A 13,167-nucleotide genomic window follows, 5' to 3' on the forward strand; every position below is an offset into this window, starting at 1 on the left:
TTAAAAGTAATGGAGGCTGGGCACAGTGGCTCACGCTTGTAATCCCAGCACTTTGGGAGGCTGAGGCGGGTGGATCACTTCAGGTCAGGAGTTCGAGACCAGCTTGGCCAAACATGGCAAAACACATCTTTACTAAAAATACAAAAAAAAAAATTAGCCAGACATGGTTGCGGGTGCCTGTAGTCCCAGCTACTTGGGAGGCTGAGGCAGGAGAATCGCTTGAACCCAGGAGGCAGAGTCTGCAGTGATCTAAGATTGTGCCATTGCATTCCAGCCTGGGTGACAGAGGGAGACTCCATCTCAAAATAATTAAATAAATAAATAAATAAATAAATAAATAAATAAATAAAAATAATGGAAAGATAGGTAGTTTGGTTACATTTAAACTTTATTTCTTAATTGGATATATTAGTTTGCTATTCCTGCCTCAGCAACTCACCACAAACTTTGTGCCTTAAAACAACATAAACTTATTATCTTGCAGTTATGGAAGTCAGAAATCCAAACTGGGTGTCACTGGGCTAAAATCCAGGTGTCTGCAGGGCTGAGCTCTTTTTCGGATGCTTTATAGGAGAATCTGTTTTCTTCCTTTTCCAGTTTCTGAGGGCTGCCCATGGCCCTTCCCTCATAGACCCCCTTCCATCTTCAGAGCCACCAGGGCCTGATGGTGTCTTTCTCACATCCACATTCCATCTCTGACTCTTCTGTTTCCCTCTTACACATTTAAGGATGCTTATGATTACACTGTGTCCGTCTGGTCATCTAAGCTAATTTCTCTATTTTAAGGTCAGCTGATTAATACTCTCAATTCCATTTGCTTCCTTAATTTCTCTTTGCCATGCAAAGGAATGTTCGCAAGTTCTAGAGGTCAGGATGTAAACATCTTTGCAAGAAGCTATTCTGCCTACCACATGGGATAAAAGAAAAACAATAGCTGAAAACCTCTCTTATAATAAGTGATAATACAGATGATGAAATTTGGGAAGAAAAATGTTTCATATTCCTTAGAGGATCCAGAAATTTTATAAGTATTTATTCCCCTGAAAGTCCTTCTCTCTAAATGCCATTTATGTAGGAACAGTCTTGTGACTTTTATATGACTCTATCTATGCTGAGGGGACATAAGAACTCCAAGAAGGGTTTTGACAGGTGTACTGGGTTCAGCAACATTACATTCCTTTTTTGATTTATTACATGAAGGAAATACCTTCTTCAAGTTATTACATGAAAGAAATCCCATCTTCAAGTTATTACATGAAAGAAATTGATACATGTGGATCTCCATTTATTCAGTGCCATGTGGATGTGACAGAGGTTGTTGGTTCAACTAAAAGTAATGATTAGAATAAATAGGAAATATTTGTGTTACCAAACTTTTAAAGAGTGCATGAGATGCCAGGGGTGTATATATTACTTTGTACATTCATGTATTTATCCATAAAAGGATGAAGTAGGGGTTTTCACATATATTTAAGGACCAAACAACTTGACTTTACAGTCCAGACCAAATATTTATTAATCTGGGCAATTTGTTCTAGGTGGACCAGTGCAGCTACTTCAAAAGAGATTTGTGATGTAGCCACAAAATGCAGGCCTCGGTTGAGTTGTATTAACAGATTGTTTTATTGATTCCTTTCAGAGAGCAATACTAACTGTGCTCATTTCTCAAGCTAATGAATGTTAAGAAAGGCAAGGGAAGGATTGTCTAAACATCAAAGGTTGAATTAAATGCTATTCTGAACTTATTTTATCTGAGAGTTTCTATTTGTCTTCTAGCATTGCTTACTACACATTTTAAGCTATATCATATTTATCTTATCATGGTGTATCAGACACCAATGCAACCTTTAATCATTTGTATGATATTTCTTCCAAAGTGTACTGACATTGTATCAGCTATAGTTGATGTGCGAGATGAACATTTTCCAGTTTACTATTTTAAAAGAATATATTTACTAAAATGCTATTTTTGATTAATCTTGCTATTATTATCAGTATGTATACAGAGTGGTAGTTTTATGACATTTTTACCATATGCTAAATCGTGATAGATGGAAAATAAGCCTATCTGAGAAAGTTTGATTTTTCATTGAAATGATTTCTGATTTTAGACAGTTGATGTCATTTTGCTGTTTTAATAGTTCTATATCACTGTGAAGCTATTTTATGCCATATTTAATATTTTTAAAAGGAGTTAACATATATATGAAATTTTCAGAGTTTTTGATACTATTTAAAACATATGAATACTCTTTAGGTTATCAACAATTGGGTAATGGGTGATTATTATTTATAGAAAACAATTTTAATACTTCAGTTTTCTTCTTTTGTCTTAGGGTTTAAATATCAAATTATTTTATTTAGTTAAAATACAGCATTTTTCCTTATTTTAAAATTTAGTTGCCTCACTAAAATATATTTTCAAATGTTTTTCTTTTGAAATAACTTCCTCTTCCAAAATTTACTTCTGAGTTTGTATCATTAAATACTACTAGTATTATTATTCCTACAAGTGTTACTACTGTACATCAAATTGGTTAACATATATGTCTGGAAAATGGAAATAGATTAGCTCATTTAGTCCTCCGAAAAATCTGTGAATTTGGTTCTATCATAAATCATATTTTACAGATAAGAAAATAAAAACTCTCACTTCTGATTCCAGAGTCTGCTTTTTTAAAGACTCTGCCACACTGCCTTCTCAATGTAACATCTGTAACGTGATTTAAGCATGATAAAATTGTTGATGATTTCTTAACATGAATCATAAATTTATAAAAATCTCTGGGAGGAAGTATGCAAAAATTAGAAATATACCTTTTTTTCCCCTGATGGGCAAAATATTTGTTATGTAATTAGATTACTTGAGCAGTTAAAAGTTCATTCAAAGACTTCTGGAGTTTTGTCACCTCTTCATAATTTGGACAATACTATAATATGTATTTGAAATCATAAATATTCCTTGTAATAAAATATATAGCCTACTACCCCTTCCCTACCCAACCTTGAATCAAATTTGGATTAACGCATTCTCTTAAATTGCTTATTCGCCAACTGATATAATGTTACTCTGCTCAAACTCATGGTGTTGGCTCGGGAGATTCAGCTCACTAATTAATCCAACACAGTAATTAATTGAGTCACCATGCCAGATGTCAAATCCTTTTTATATCTTTCAAGTCCCCATCTTCAAGTACATTAGCAATATGCCACCTTCTGCAGGAAGCCTTTGCAGACCAGGCATTTAGATGTATATAGAACATTTTAAAAAACACAGAAACACCAAACAAATTGGTTTGACAAAAAGTTGTTCTTGGAATTATATAACACACTGAACATAGAAATAGAGTATCTTTTGTCCACACCTTATTATCTTGGTAGATACTTCATGCTTTAAAAGTTTTATAATAGCAACAGCAGCATAGTAAATACTTTCATTGGGCCAGATACTGGTCAAAGTGCTTTACATGTTTTATATCATATTTACTTCTTACACAAGTGCAAGAGAAGATAATATTTGTCTCCTTTGTTACAGAGGCGTAAACTGCTACTTTGGGAAGTTAAATAACTAGCCTAAGGTCAACTCAGTCTGATTCCATAACCCATGCTCCAGTCTTAGAAATGTTTTCTGTGATATGGTAATAATAATACTGCCTAGCTTACAGGAATTTTGGACTAAATGAGATAGCATATGTGAGTTATCCACACATTTCAACTACTATTACTAGTCAGTAATCTGTGGAAGTGAACCCATTGAAATCGTTCAACTTTAAAGCAAAAAAACACTCTTTAAATTAAACAAGTAACACTATAAACCTTGGCGTTTGGGGATTTTTACATGCCTAAATTTGACTGTTTGCTAAGGCTCTGTCTTAGGATTCTCCAGAGAAACAGAACAACAGGATGTGTACGTATCTAGCCAGAGATTTATTATAAGGAATTGGCTTGTCCAGTTATGACGGTTGGGAAATACAAAATCTGCAGTATTCAGTCAGGTGAGAGACCCGGGACAGCCAGTGGTGCAGATAAAGTTTGATAGTGGTCTTTGGGATATTTCCTCGTCTGTAGGGAGGCCAGTCTTTTTGGTCTATTCAGGCTTTCAGTTGATTGGGTGAGGCCCATTCATATTTTGGAGGACAGTCTGTTTTACCCAGAGTTCACTGATTTAAATGTTAATTTCATTCAGAAACACCCTGTGAGTTGGCAATTAAAATGAACCACCACAGGCTCCAAAGGTCTTGCACTACCTTGCAAGTTTCAGTTTTTTGAGGTATGACCTTATACCCCTGAAAAAATTGATACCAGTGAGGGAGCCCAGCATTCTTTCCAGCATCTCACCTCGTATCTCAGAAATAACTTATATTAAATACTATCATAGTAGCACAAACTTGGTGTTTTTGAAAGTTTTGCAGTTTTATTCACTGAAAAAAATCAAAGGACTACTGATGAGGAAGAAATTTAAAAAATCACCTTAAGTTCTGATCAGTATCTGGTTTGGATGTGTTTTATAACGTCTGTGTTTATATGTTGTACCTTTGAAGTTTTTCCCCATATTCTCTCAAGGACAAAGATCCTTGCAATAAACTAAATCTCAGCTGTGCTAGCATGTGGTAGTGCTTAGTAAGTATCAAGCAACAGTGATTGCTTGGAAGGTTGGGTGTCTGAAATTTAAATGGCATTTGCCCTCTCTTGCTTTTAAATATATCAACTGTTGATAGCTAACTATTCTGATTGGATTCAGCCAACTGCTGGAATGATACATCATACATAGTTAATTAAATAGAAAGCCTCAGATTACTTACAACATAATAGTAAACTCATCACAACCTGATAAATTCAGCAAATGAAATTTGATAGAGAAATCTCATTTTATTCTGTTCAATCAGAACAAAACCTCATATTATTTTCCCACAGGGTATTTGTGATACTGAATTTATTTTTTAAAAAATGAAATATGCATATAAAGGGCACTATAGATATTTTGTTGACCTAATAATGAAATAATGCATGTATCAAATTGCCTCTTAAAAGTTTTAAGATAGTCATCTTTATAGAAATGAGATTATGGAAAAAATTAGAAGTTCCTGATCTACCTCCTTATAATTAGAATTATTAATTGCCTCAGTTTCTCCCTTTGCAGTTTTATCTTTTCCAGTATTCATCTTTTATCTTAATCATTGCTAGTCTTTAAGCTTCATATTGTACCTATCCTGTAGCAAATATATCTCTATCTGTGTCTCCAGCATTCACCTCTATAGGCAAAGGCTGTTCAGTGGGCACACCTGTGACTTTTCTACCTGAGCACTTTTTTCCAGCCTTAAGAGCAAACTCCCTGCAAGCTGGGAAAGCTGGAAGTGCTGGAGATTTCCTATTCCCAAAGGTTATCCTCAACCAATGATGGACAGAAAGTTGGTGGACTAACACCTCCGCTTCCCTCTCTCTTGGTTAGGATATAAGATGTGTTCTATATTATCTATTAGAGTTTGGCAGTGGAATAGAGCTCTGATTGCCTTGATAGTGAACATTTTGTGGACCTCTTCCCTTTCCTGCTTACTTTGCCACAACCTTACTGGAATTTTCTGGGATTAACTTCCCAGTAAACTACTTGTACTTGAATCAGTCTCAGGGTAAGCCTCTGGGGAATCCATACTAAAACAGCCTCTAAGGTGTAATAATGAAATAAATTTGAAAGCAATATCCAAATTATTATTGAGATTCTAGAGGACATAGACTTATTTAATCTTTGTTATTCAATTTTGGACCTCTACTACTGGCACATAATCGATATTCAATAAATGCTCTTTAAAATAAAAATCTAATCGAATTGAATTTCCTTATTAGGAACATTCTCACTGACTCCACCCATATTCTCCATCTTTCCCATCTCAGTGGCATAATTTATAATTTTGCTGAGGCATGACTTTTTGTTGAGCCTCAGATTTCACTGATGTTGACATTGTGAATGATATCTTCCTTCTTAATATGCATTTTAATCTGGGCTCAGGACTACCATACTTTCCTATTTCTCATATCTCTCTGGGTCTTGGCTCTTTTTAATTTAACTGTGAGTGTTTCCCAAAACACTTCTGGCCTTTCTTCTCTTCTCCCTCTGTTCCCAGTGCCTCAGGGAGCTTATCCACTTGCAAAGCTTCAGCTACTAATTTACAAATGACATTTAAATAAAAAAACTCTAACCTTGGCTTTTTACCCTTTCTCTAATAGCACATTTCAACTGTTTTGCAAGCCTTCCCATTTAATTCCTCCAACTACACAGTCACAAAGAGAGTTTATTCCTGTCTCCACACACAGCCTCTCTTTCCCCTGACTTCCAGCTTTTAGTCACCTTTAATCCTAGTCCTCTGCCTCTCCTTTCCTACCTCTGCAGGGAGTCCATTCTCTCAGTTATCCTGTGTCTTTTCTGCATTTCTACCTCTCCTTCTCACATCTCAAATGCTATTCACACACAGTTACACATACCCATACCTCTCTCCTTTGCTTGTAACTACTACCATCTCTTTTTCCTTCTATTCAGAGTCAAACGTCTTCCAAGACTCTCCATTTCATGTCTAGAAACCAAGCATCGTAACTCCTGCTTTCGTAATGATTGTTCTCCTCTTTCTGTTCCGACTACCACTGCTTTAGTCGAAAGCCCCACCACTTCTCTCTTGATTATTACAATATTCTTCTGTTCTTTCTTGTCATCTTTTTCTTTATTCAGACCACAGTATGTCCTGAAAGCAAAACTACAGTAGTCACTTAACTCCTGTGCTTTAAAATCATTCTAAAGGGCACGAGAATACCCCCAAGGTTTTGGTAAAGCCTAAAAAAGGCCTTCGTGATATTCACCTCCCCAGGTGATGCTCACCTCCCCAGCTTTGACCCCTTTTCCACTCTCTTATAGACTTTAGGCATTCTAAACTACATGCGGTGCCCTGAATGTCCATTTTTTTTCCACATCCGTACATTTGCTCATGCTGTTTTATCCTCCCGGAAACCCCTATTCCCCCCCGACCCCCACCATCTCTCTTCATCTCACTAAGTCCAATACTTAGTTAAAGACTGCTCAAAGTCACTTCCAAAGTAGACCTTCTCTGAAGCCTCCTGTCTGGAATAGATAACCACTCTTCGAGTATTTCCCTGGTGCTCTAGGTTTACTAGGATAAGAGCACTGATCACATAACTGTGAGCTCCTGTTTGCTTGTCTATCTCCCCTGCAGACCATATGCTTATTATCTATTTTTTATCTTTCTATCCTTCCCACTTAGAACAATGTTTAGCTTATACTAAGAGCTCAATGAATAACATTTGAATGAATCAGCACATTAATTTTTTCCTTTCACTTTTCTCCATATCAGGAACAGCTGCACACCCCTCCTTATTCAAGACCCTGCATCCTTCCTGAGGCTTTACATCCATGTCTGTTTCGTCTGTGATCTTGCTTCATCTGCCTAACTCAGCAGAGCAATTACCACAGGAAATGCTATCTTGTACCTGTTTTATTTGTTATAGACTTGCACTTTTATTTTAATCTCATTTGAGAGGAAAGTTCAGTAGGACAAGATAACTATGTCTGTTTCTTCAGTTTTTATCTCATAAGGAGATATGCCCATGATGGTTTCTTGAGAAATGTTGACTAATTTCAGTGTAAGATTTGCAACCCTTGGATGCAGCTAGGGAGGATGAGGTGTTGAGCCTAGTGAGGCAATTATGATTTGTTTACAACAGACTCAGTTTTCGATCCCTCACTATGACATGGGTGAAGGCCAAGAAGGTGTTCTGCTCTACCATGCTTTCTGTGAAGTCTCATCCAGCCTCACACGTTCCAGTGACAAACCATCTGGGAAATTCCATCTGTCTCTGCTTGGAAACTGAGGTGGCAGTCGCCCACTGTGAGCAATTTTCTATTAACTTCTTGGATAAGATCAGTCAGATTTATACTGAATTGATGGGAACCGTAAGAGCAAGGTTGTTCCAAGAGAAGACAAATGTACTGATTCCGCTAATTGGGCTTAAGCCAGTTTCATGCACAGACGCCCTTAGGTTCTAGTAGTGCAAGGACTTATAACCTTTTTAATTGTACCCTGTTCCTCTTGGGAAATGTTGGTGAAATTCATTATTGATGAAGGTTGTAGATTTGTCCCTTAGGGAGGGCAAGATCCTGGCTTCTCTTATACTCTATCTGCTATGTGGAGAATTAATGGAAACTGAGTGGACAGGAAAGCTGCTCAAAGAAAAGTTGAAGGCAAGAAATGTAATGCAGCAGAGCCTTGGAAAGTGATGCGTTGGTTTGATTTCTAGAATTAGGGTAGAGTTTTTGTTGTTTTATTTATTTTTATTTTATTTATTTATTTTTTTTGGTGGAGGGGGATTACTCAGGGAAAGAGGAGAAAGAAGTTTGTGTGGAGGCCTCAGTAATCAAAGGCCTCCTATTGAATGTGAGTCAGAAAGGAAGAAATCAAACACCAAAGAATTATTTCACAATTGAAATATGTAGAAGCAAGCCAGAGAGGTCAATTGCCTGTTAATCTGAAGGGATTGGCTGTGTTATAATGCAGATATAGTTATGATGTTGGCAGTGGATGAAAATACATTGTCATATGGCACAATGGCATTGAAATGAAAACCTGAATTTGTGCCCTTCCTGATAATTTTTACTTGCCTCCAAAATAATACCTTTTGTGTATAGCTAGCCTATCTGTTAACTCAATCTCATCCTGACTTATTTTTCTCCTGATGGTGAAGTCTTTCCAGGTTCTTTACATTTGGACTTGGATTTGAAAGGTGGAAACACAATTCCTTGCTATACATAGACAATTTTATTTATGGACCTAACTTACTCTCCTCTGCCTGAAATTTTAATACATTTTGGCCTTTGGTTCATATGGCCAAACCTATTTACCCTTAGTTAGGCCAAGTTTGAACTTTTAAAAAAAATATTTTTAAAAGATTATTCATTGTTCCCTTTTCCCAGAACTCCAAGGAGAACTTTTGTTGAAGATGATCTTTTCAGAGTTATTAGGACGATCAGTGCTATTAATTTAATTAATTTCTGAAAGGAGGAATTGTTTACGTCATCATAAGATGATCAAAGCTGATCCACTCTATGTGTGTAAAGTTGAGACAAATGAGTCACATAACCTTTTCCCACAGAGGATCGGTGTGATGGATGAAGAATCACTATTGATTTATAGCTCCAGATACTCTTTGTGGGAGTTGTGATTGTTCCCACACATAGGAATCCTTACGTGAATTTTCTTAATGCAGATTTCATTGCTACTGTCATTTCTTCGTATTTGCCAAAAACAGAATCATGAAGCCCTAAGGTGGAAGTGGGTGGATATATAGTGTCCCTGCCCCTCTAGGGAAATCTGTCACCATCTTGACTAGTGAGGAAGTGGTTTGTAAAGCATAACTATTGTTTTTGTAACACAAATTATAAAATATCAATCTTGAAATGTAGTTTTTGCTGGAGGGGAAGGTGGAAGTAACAAAGCACTGTGAGGAAGAGTTGTTCATGGAGTTGACCAAACTCCTCTGTTATGTGCTGATAGGTCTGGCATGCCTTTTAAATTAGTTCTATTTGATGTTTTTGAGAAATTGTCATTCTATACTGATTTCAAAACAATTAGTTTGGCAGGATATGCTTACATGGTTGTAACAAATATTGTGCCAGCGTTATGAGGACTTAGCATCAATCTGAGCTTGACATGACAGTTAATACATTCAGTAACTTGGAGATGATAACAGAGAGAATGGAGATAGGTACCAGTTTGTACTCCTTCAGTTTGGTCTTAAAAATCAAAATTACTTAGGGATAATGCTTTGTCAAACTCTGATAACATATTGGACTCTGGTTTTAATCTAATTTTCAATAAATATTCCCAGGATGAGATTCACCAAGTTTCATAATTTAACTGTAGTTCTCAGGTGGCATTGACAACCTTTATTATCATATAAGGTTTTCCTAGCATTTACAAGTTTGTGTCTCTTTCCAAGCCACTGCTATAAAGCTCTGTGTTGACGCTGTGTAGTGGTCCAGGGGCAAGCATTCTTGGATAAATTTCTTTTTTTTTTTTTTTTTTTTTTTTGAGACGGAGTCTCGCTCTGTCGCCGAGGCTGGAGTGCAGTGGTGCGATCTCATCTCACTGCAAGCTCCACCTCCCAGGTTCATGCCATTCTTCTGCCTCAGCTTCCTGAGTAGCTGGGACCACAGGCGCACACCACCACGCCCGGCTAATTTTTTGTATTTTTAGTAGAGATGGGGTTTCACCATGTTAGCCAGGATGGTCTCGATCTCCTGACCTCGTGATCCGCCCGCCTCGGCCTCCCAAAGTACTGGGATTATAGGCGTGAGCCACCGCACCTGGCCTCTTGTATAAATTTCTAATAAGATAATAATAAAGTAATATTTATTACACACTTTGGAAATTTGAGAAATTATTTGAGAAACTCTCTTGAAGATTAACATATTTTTGCCTGCTAATTTAAATATTGAATTTAAAGTTCTTTTTTTTTTTTTGAGACGGAGTTTTGCTGTTGTTCCCCTGGCTGGAGTGCAGTGGCGTGATCTTAGCTCACCACACCGTCCGCCTCCCAGGTTCAAGCAACTCTCCTGCCTCTGCCTCTCGAGTAGCTGGGATTACAGGCATGTGTCACTATGCCTGGCTAATTTTGTATTTTTAGTAGAGATGGGATTTCTCCATGTTGGTCAGGCTGGTCTCGAAGAACTCCCGACTTCAGGTGATCTGCCTGCCTCGGCCTCCCAAAATGCTGGGATTACAGGCATGAGCCACCGCGCCCAGCCTAAAGTTGTTCTTTATTATTCATCGACTCTTACTTCACTTTTCTCATAAAACCCCTTGTCCCAGCTTGACAAAACTGTGCCTTCTTGATTCTAATAATTTCAGTGTCTTTTGTACCATTTTGTATCACTTTCTATTTTTTAATGGCAGGAAACCAGACTAAAGCATAGAGTTATGTAGGTTGGTCTGTGTTTTTCTTCTAATACTCTTTAGTTCCTTTTCTGATGGTTAAAAATATGAGCACAACTTGTCACAGGCATAGTGTCTCCCACAAGGCTTCAATCAAGGGGACAGACAGGTCTGTGGTGTCATCTGAAGGCTCAGCTAGTGGAGGATCTGCTTACATGCTCACTCAAATGACTCTTGATTCAATGCTTGGCCTAGTGGACCCCTCTCCTTATGGCAACTCACAATATGGCAGCTGGCATCCCTCTGAGCAAGCAGATGAGAGCATAGGACAGGGAGCCCAAGACAAAAGCCACAGTGCTTTAGTAACTTAATCATGGGAGTGGCATCCTATCACTTTTGCTGAATTCTAGGGAAGGGAATTGTGCAGAGCTTGAAACCAGAAGGCTGGGATGACTGGGGGCCAACTCAGAGGCTGTCTGCTGCAGAAGGTAATTTGCATAAGTAGTTAACCTGACCTGTGGATAGGGAAGGACTTTCAAATACTAAGAGCCATGGGAGCAATCACAAAAGAAAATTCAGTGAATTTGAATACAGACAACAAAACTGTATGCTATACAGCATCATAACCAAAATCAAAGATTAATAAGTAAAAGGCATTTGTGAAAATGAGGTATATTTTATTATTATTCATGAAATATATATGGTTTCTCACATCGGTGATCAGTGGCTTCCTGATTAATTTATTTAGATATTAATTTTGCAATAAAGACAAATTAAAATATACAAAACATGATTTGTACAAAAATTTGGTGGGAATTGGGGATCAAAAGTAGTTTGCTGAGTGTTTCTTCTCCTTTGGTAATTTTGAGAAACATACACCCACACACTGTAAAGATCAAAAGTGGGAGAGAAAGTATGGGAAAGAGCCTGTGATGGGGTCAGAACAGCCTGATTCTAGTCCTGACTGTTATTACCCAAAGTGGATGTGCTATCTTGGGTAATCATACATGCTCTTAGTTTCCTCATTTATAAAATAGGGGTTATTATACCAGCCCTACAACATAGAATTGTAAAATTATATAAAATTATATGCATTTAGTCACTTTGAAAAACATACAGATTGTTAAACAAACCTGGATTCCTTTTATTATGCCTGTGAATAGAAAGTAAATTATTCATTCCTTTAATTCCCCAAGCAGTGCATCTAGTCTCTTCTCTTTTGTTCTCTCCCTGAACGTACTTTAAAAAGCAGTTTTGGTTGTCATACGAATATAGCTTCATATACGTGTACTCACATGTATCCATACACACACATGCTTACTGATGAGCTGGCATGAATATTCTGAGAACTCATAGCCTAGATAAGTAAAAGGTATGGACTTAGTGCATTTATCATCTAAGTAGACAATCACCAGAGAGGAAAAACACGTATTTTTAGGAAGAGAAAGAAAGGTTAAGTGGTCAAACTGCCTTTTGAATGATCTTGGCTTCTTTGAGTTTTCTTTTTGTAAGGAGTTATTCTTCAGAAAGCATTTCTCAGGTGTGTGATTGGGGATTTCAGACAATTGGAAAAGTAATTTGCCCTGTCTGATTCACTTTTGAGTGGGGTTTGTATTTTAAAATGTTAACTCAATTCTTATTATTTATGGCATTTTAGAGCTCCGTATAGAATGGAGTGAATAAGGCAGTCATAATGCAGACAGTGATGTACTGTGAAATATGAAGAAATGGGGACAGAGTTTAGAAGAGCAGAGGCACTTCACGTGCCTTAAGTTTTAGCTTTTATTAAGAAGTCAGGCCGGGCGCGGTGGCTCACGCTTGTAATCCCAGCACTTTGGGAGGCCAAGGCGGGCGGATCACGAGGTCAGGAGATCAAGACCACGGTGAAACCCCATCTCTACCAAAAATACAAAAAAATTAGCTGGGCGTGGTGGCGGGTGCCTGTAGTCCCAGCTACTCGGAGAGGCTGAGGCAGGAGAATGGCGTGAACCCGGGAGGCGGAGCTTGCAGTGAGCCGAGATTGCGCCACTGCACTCCAGCCTGGGAGACAGAGCGAGACTCCGTCTCAAAAAAAAAAAAAAGTCAAACAAATACCATTTGTACCTCATTACCCTATGTGTAATAGTGTAAGCATTATCCCGCAGACAGGAGCAGGAAGAGTCCCTCAGGTTCTGATCCTAATCTTGGATGCGGAATTACCACCTCTCCTCAGAAAGCCACTGCTGCCCAGGCACAC

General features: G+C 37.7%; 1 protein-coding gene across 5 annotated transcripts in view; it reads left to right on the forward strand.

Annotated features, from left to right (window-relative positions):
- Positions 1-13,167, forward strand: part of ZFPM2 (zinc finger protein, FOG family member 2) — a 480,290-nt gene that overhangs the window by 238,211 nt on the left and 228,912 nt on the right. The window lies entirely within an intron of this gene.

Source organism: Nomascus leucogenys, chromosome 16 (genome assembly GCF_006542625.1).
Source record: "Nomascus leucogenys isolate Asia chromosome 16, Asia_NLE_v1, whole genome shotgun sequence".
NCBI classification, from domain to species: domain Eukaryota; kingdom Metazoa; phylum Chordata; class Mammalia; order Primates; family Hylobatidae; genus Nomascus; species Nomascus leucogenys.